Below are 7278 nucleotides of genomic sequence, written 5' to 3' on the forward strand. Positions count from 1 at the left end.
GCTGTCCGTGGCTCTTCATCTCAAATCTGTTGCCACGTCATGAACATTGAGGAAACCAAACCAGATTGATAATTTGACCATATCTGATTATGGGGGGATATCTATTATGTTTACAGTCCTTCTCCTTCCATGTTGGACTTGACACTCTTTTCTCTATCTCATGTCTCTGGACTGCTCTCAATGAAAGAATAAAAAAAAACTGCTGAGCTGAAGAGCTGCAGTCTTCAGTCAGCCACAACAGCCCTGAAATCACTAATATTTAATATGGCTGGAATATGTTTCTGAGCATAAACGAAGATATTTTGAGAAATGTCACAGTGATTTTGTGTCCATTCAATGAGGGGGGTTAATGTTGTTTGATTATCAACATTCTTCAAAATATGTTCTTATGTGTTCTAAATGAGAAAGAAACTTGTACAGATTAAAAATTACATGAGGGTGAATAAATGCTGAAAATAACTTTAAAATAATAATTCACCAAACAATTCTGTAATTACTGCCCTTACTGCCCTCATGTTGTTGAACTCTATACTGTGCGCCATTCTTGTATATATTTTTGTTTGATTAAATGTTTCTGAATTATTCCCTTTTAGAGGATAAATTTCTGAATATGTGTTCTTCATTTAACTGCTGTCGATGCATATAACATTTGGCTGTTGGAAAGCAGTACAAAGCATTTTGTCCAAATTCGATCTCTGAATATTATGAAACTCTCATAGATGAATGAATTGTAGCTTTTCATTGCCGCCACGTTAGGCTTTGTGTTATGGAAATCAGAGTGCATCTTATTTTAGCTTTCACACATGAATTCAGAAATTGGATTAAATGCACAATTTCACTAGATGGACCAGAGCTGCTTACCAAGTGCCAGTCACCCTTCACTTGATGCTTTGAGCGGTGCCACGCTCAGACAAACACACCATCAATGCCAAGGGCAAAGAGACAAAGTCTGTTTTCAGAGAAGCCTCTTGAAATGCAGGTGTGTGGCTCTGAGTCACAGGAAATTGAATATTTAGAATTTTTTTGGTCCTGTAGGAAATAAAAAAATCACCAACGAGGATTCTCAATTGCTTTTTCTATACAGCGGTGAGATTAAATGTCTATATTTATCAGTCTGAGATCATATATTAGGGGAAAATATCAGAGAGAAAGATAATGCTAAAATGAAATGGCTGAAACTCAGAATGAAATGACATTTCCAACCGGTTTTACTTCCATAATGTGTCATTTTTTTCTAACAAATAATGTCTAGGATGGTATTAAAAGAACAATCTTTGAGAAATACATTTTTCTCTAGAAGAAGCTGTAGGGATTCAGCTTCAGGGGGCCGAATAATGGCCAGACAACCAGCGTTTACAACTCCAGAATATTCGGATGGCTCTCGCTTACGCAGGGTTTAAAAGAAAACCTCAATTTGAAGATATCAGAGATGACAGAGCAGCGCAATTGAGCTGAATTGCTCACCGCCGCCGTCGTATCTGTCGTTCAAACCTGTGACAGAAAGAGAGAAATATTGTGAGACTATGTTCAGGAGATGAATTCATGCCCAGAGATGTCTTTAAATTGTTTTTTTTTTTCTTTTAGCAGGCAGTATAGAGAGATGCATGTTCTGAGTTGGCTGGATGGAGAAATGAACAGGATTACTGAGAGCGGATGGAGATTGGGTTCCAGAATACACGATCTGCAGCAGTCAGCTGGTACCGTCATTCTGAAGACACACACACACACACACACACACACACAAGTACAGAGTCATATCATCCTTTAAACAAAAGCATAAAAACACAAATGTACACAATCATACTTACAGCTGATGTAAGTGTTTTTTAAGCCGCTGAAAGCACCTCTGACTGGATTTCCCTGAAGAAAATGTGAGTTCTGTATTTAGAGCTCACCAGTGTGATGCTGGGATATTCTGGGGAGGTTGTCAGGGAATGGTTATACTGTTGCGAAGGTGGTCCGAGTGGTTGTTAGTGCAATGCAAGTGGAGTTATGTTTGTTATTTAAGTGTTGGCACTGTACGAAAGGAATCTTTTTAATAAACAATTAGAAAATTATGACTTTCCGTTTCTCCCAGAATGCAATGCGAGGGATTTTTTTTACCATATCTGTGGTGATTTTTTTCCGTTGAGGAGTTTGAGTTCTGAACATGAGAACAGAAAGTTCTAGAAAGATCTGTTTGTGTGAAGACATCATTAGATTACGTAAACACTGTGTGTGTTGTGTATGGTGATGAATGACGGGACAGAGGAAAATCGTTGCTCAGGTAACCAGACAGCCGCCGTTTCTATGTGCGTGGGTAGAGACGTCTGCTGGGATGCAAAACAGGAATGCCTCATCTTATAATGACTGCAAGCAGCACACAACAGAACTCAGAAAGTTTATTAAAGTTACACAAGTATCTTATATATCACTCTGTGGACCAGGAACATCACTTCTGGATTCTCTGTAGATCCCTCTCATCTTAAACCGAAACATCCCAAACCTATTTATCCCTGTCTATGAATCACTTCACTACAATACTTTTCTTATTTGAACCACATTTCACTAGAAAGAAATAAGAAATTGTTTTACATGTACAAAATTAACCCTGCTGTTGGACCATTTCAATTTTGGGCCATTATTCTGTGTATGAGAATTTAGGCAGAAATGTGCTCATGTAACATTTTATTAGTGTTAAAAATTGACATTCCTTATTAAAAAAGTGTTCTTTACTAATGTTAATTTTTTTATATTTATATTTATCATCTAGCTAGTATATACATCCAGAACTTGTATGTGCTTGACAAACATACTGTACATCAAATGATGATTATTTTAAATGCAAATTGTTGCAATGAAGAAACATCATTAATATATACATATAGCATATACTGTATGTTTAAGTTTATAATTCACTTTCCCACATGATATTATGCGGTTTTATTATGCAGGAGATTAGAAACGGAGTAAGCGATGTTATTTAATATTCCTGTCATAATATGCCTTTTTTCTCGTAATAGGTTTGAAATCCTCGTTGCTTATATTTGAGAGGAGTGTGAGGAGAGAGCATCAGTCATTAAAGAGATCCGGCTCGTTATGGTCCGAGCGACTCGTGTATGATTTTGATAAGCAGTGATGTATGTGAGGCTGGTCGACGGGAAGTGGGAGGGATAATCGTTCATCCGACGTCTCTGATTGGTCTGAGGCCAATGAAGGTCGTGCTTTATTGAGTTTGTGGTGCGGCATTTCCTCATTGACATCGTGTTATGGATAATGACTCTATTGATTTTACATATCGCCCCGATCGTTTATTTAATGACTCGCCGCATGAACCGATGAATTCTTTCAAGGTGAAGTTAAAAGGAGTCGGCTATAAACATCAATCTTCTAATGCGCTACGTCTCTGCTCTCTGACATGAGTTCAATATACAGAGACCCTAAGGAGTATCTGAAGACTTCTGTCACTCTTAATGGGTTCATATGGCTCAAACACGTGTTTTTGTGTCTTTGGTGTGTTATAAATTGCCCATGCATGTATTAGGCACGTATTATTGCAAAAATGAAAGTGTTGGAACAAAAGATCTATTCTATCTAAAAGCAAATACTCACCCAGACTTGCCTGAAACGCCTTGTGTAATCACACCCCCACAAGTCTACGTCAGTTCGTGGTATGATTTGACTAAGACCGCCCAAATGTATACGCATGTAAGGTGCATGCCACGGTATGCAGAAAATACAGCTTTTCTGAAACTTTAATCGTGTATACATGTTTGTTTGGAATAAATTGTTCAACATGATGTTGAAAATTAAGATTTATTGTGAAATGTATGCTGCTTTATTTGACAGAAAAACTTTGTCTCAGTTTGGATGAAGGTCTTGTACCCGTCTAAAACTGAAGATGGAGCTCTGATAATCAGAATTTCACATTCTGATGGATGTTACAAAAATTCAAAGAGCAACTTTACGTTGATCCTTCTAATATGAAGCCCGGATTAAAGCAGATCCACCTTCTCTTCATTAATGAACTCATTTGGGAGCAAGTAACATTTTATTGAGTTCGAATGTCAGGCCCAGGGTTGCTATGGAAATTAATGCACGATTTGTGCATGTCTAAAGTATTTAAATTTATAAACTCTAATATATTCGCATTAATAATGCATGAGATTCATCACAGGCTATAAAAAGTTTAAAGTTGCGTTTAAAGAGATTTGAGTTTTTATTGTTTGTAATCCAGGCAGATTTTGTGGGATTATGTGGGCAGCGTTAAAGTTAGATTAGAGATTAGCCCTGTCTGATGTGTAATCCGGCTCTGTATAATAACATTTCTTAGTGAGATCAGGGACAACATGTGGCTCAGATCAGTAATGGGATATTATGGGCTCATTAAGTACCCACCTCTTTCATTTCATCAGATTTGGGCTTTTTAGGGAATAACATGGTACCGGTACGTTTCAGCAGGGATTTTTATTTATTATTCTACAGGAATGGAGAAATTTCACCCTCATGTGTTTGTAAAGAAATGTCTCAGTGGTTTTGTGTTCATACAATGGAATTCAATGGGATTCAGCGTTGTTTGATCATCAACATTCTTCAAAATATCTTCTTTTGTGTTCTGCTTTGAGTAAACGTAAAAAGTCTCCGGAAGTATTTTTGACATCTACAAAAGGTACACACTTCAGCTTTAACCTGTATTGAACCGGAACATCATTTAAGGAGGGATACGTGTGTACTCGTGCCTCGGTTTTCAATGGAAAACAGCAGATTTCTGAGCACATGTAGTGAAATATGCAAAGCAACAGCCGTCTCATGGTTTTATTATTTGAACCGCTCGAAGGGGTTTTTCAATTCACACACACAGCTTTCCAAAAGTCCAATTATTCCGAATCTGGCATCACACGGACACGCTAGATCAACCACAGATTTGTTTTTTTGGCTGAATGAAGATTCAGAGTTTGTTGAAGGATTTTTTGGCAGGATTTCATCTTGGAAGGTCATTGCTTTGCTTTTGTTATTTAACAGGGACAGGAATCAAAGCGGCGCATGTGTGTGTTTGTAGTTTAATTTGATTTTCTCTTTGATTTTCTGAGAGATGTTTCTTTGTGAGAACGATACAGTGGTTGAGTTTTCTCTCAGCGTGAGCAGTCAGATACCACATACACGTTTACAATCTCAAACAAATGACAGCAGACAAGAGGAAAATGAAGCAACTTATTTATCATTACAAGTATTGTACTGAATTATGCAAAACTATTAGCTCATGTTTGTGCAGTTTCGCAGTTATGAAACACCCTTGTTCTACATTAATGGGATTTTGAGCTCAAAAAGACGAACATGGCCTCAGAAATGCATTCAGCGAGAGAGAGACATGCACCGCTTGAGTGAGAGGGACAGGTTACACACGATTAATGTTCTGTCTCAAACTTGGGGTGGGGGGACTGTAGGTGTAAAAAATCACAGGAAAATATTTTTTATATGAATATCCTAAAAGTAAGAAATCTGCGGGAATGATTTTTGAGAGGACATCAATTACAATAGTACTTATTTAAACAATCTCAGTATTTCGAAAATGTGAAAGATCTTTTAGTCTGTAATTAAAACAAAAATATTGACATTTACTGCTGAAATGTAAAAACAAAAGTGTCATGTTTACACATTGTAAGCTTCCTGTGTTGATGTAATTTGTAAAATGTTTAATGAAAAACGAAATATTCTCAGTGTGTTGCTTTGTCATATACATGTACACACAGATGCCACATTCAACCTTGAAGGTTTCCGCCATCTTGGAACAGTCAACATTTCAGTTGCTGTCATCACAGTTTTTCAAATACCACAACATTGTTCAGCCTCTGGTTGTTAAGATAGGTTGCGATTCCTGAGGAATTGGAAAAAACCTTTAATCGGTGTGATTATGTTGCTTTGTGTTTCTGCATGTATAAACCCAATATTATTGTTTTTATACTATAGTCACTTTTTAATGTTGTGTTTGCTAACGCCTTAATCTTGTTGTGTTTAATTAGTTTACTAATTCTAACAACAAATAACAACTAAACGTATATATGTTCCCTAAATAATTTGCACAATTAACTAGATTTCGAGTGTATTGCCTATCAAAACAGCCGCAAACAGGCATCTGTGCACAAATATCTATGTGATTTGTAAATGGTGTTTTGTCTAAAAGTGAGGGAAACTAAAATGACCTTAGTCGATTGTAGAGCAACAAAGATACTGCACATTTTTAACAAACTAAATTAGACTCAAAGATTTAGAAAATCACCATTGATCTTTTTTTGTTGAGTATACTGTATGTGAGTGGATTTGTGTGTTGAGAATCATTGTGTTGCGTGTGTTCAGTGTGTTATAGTATTCAGAGAGTGTCCTATATGGTCGAGAAGCTAGAATTAGATTTCACTTCATGAGTCACAGAAGGCTGGTGAGTGGTTTGTTGTAAATGACAAAGTGCGGATGTGTGACGTGACCTCTTACGCCTTGGGGTTTCCCTCTGAAAGAAAGAAAATAAAGAAATGAAAATAGAGAGCACAGGCAGATGGAGGGATGCGGATGGATGGAGTGTTTTATTCATGAACAGGAAATGAGAAGAGGAAGATGGGATGTGGAGATGTGCAGGTGTTGAGAAACTTCTGCATGTTTTAATATTTCATATTCAACTGATTGTCTGTGTGTGTGAATACAGTACTATAGATTTGATCTTTGTTGTGTGTGTATGGCATAAAACTCTTTTTGAACATGACAGCGTTAAGCTTCAGGCCTGAGACACACTGTTGTGCGGGGCATCGATTGTTTTTTATTTCATAGGATCAAAACACAAGACTCGAGTACCCATGCATGATCACAATTATTAATCATGAATGCACAATCATTGAATGACTTGATGTATATTTTGTCTTCAGTTTTACACTTTTTAATATAGCAGCAATATACTGTCTCTTTCACTAGTGAAAAATGTGTGATTTTATATCTTATAACTTTGATAACTTTGTTTTGGTCATGGGCTCTGTGTGTAAAGACTGGAGGGCAGATTCTTGAATTTTCTCATGTGGCTGTTTGTTGTTCAGGGTCAATAAGGATTGATTTATTTGTACCACAGTATTAGCTGATTGTCAGTATTTATTCTGCACACGGCATGTTGCCCAGAAAAACACGCATTAGACCGAACAATCTTCTTAACACACGGATACAGGACAGTGAAAGAGAGGAGCTTAAAGAATCTATACAGAACATATTTATATTTCACTCTTAAAATAGTGATTACAGGATTCATTTGATTTACTGTAGACA

The sequence above is a fragment of the Triplophysa dalaica genome, chromosome 5 (assembly GCF_015846415.1).
Source record: "Triplophysa dalaica isolate WHDGS20190420 chromosome 5, ASM1584641v1, whole genome shotgun sequence".
NCBI classification, from domain to species: Eukaryota; Metazoa; Chordata; class Actinopteri; order Cypriniformes; family Nemacheilidae; genus Triplophysa; species Triplophysa dalaica.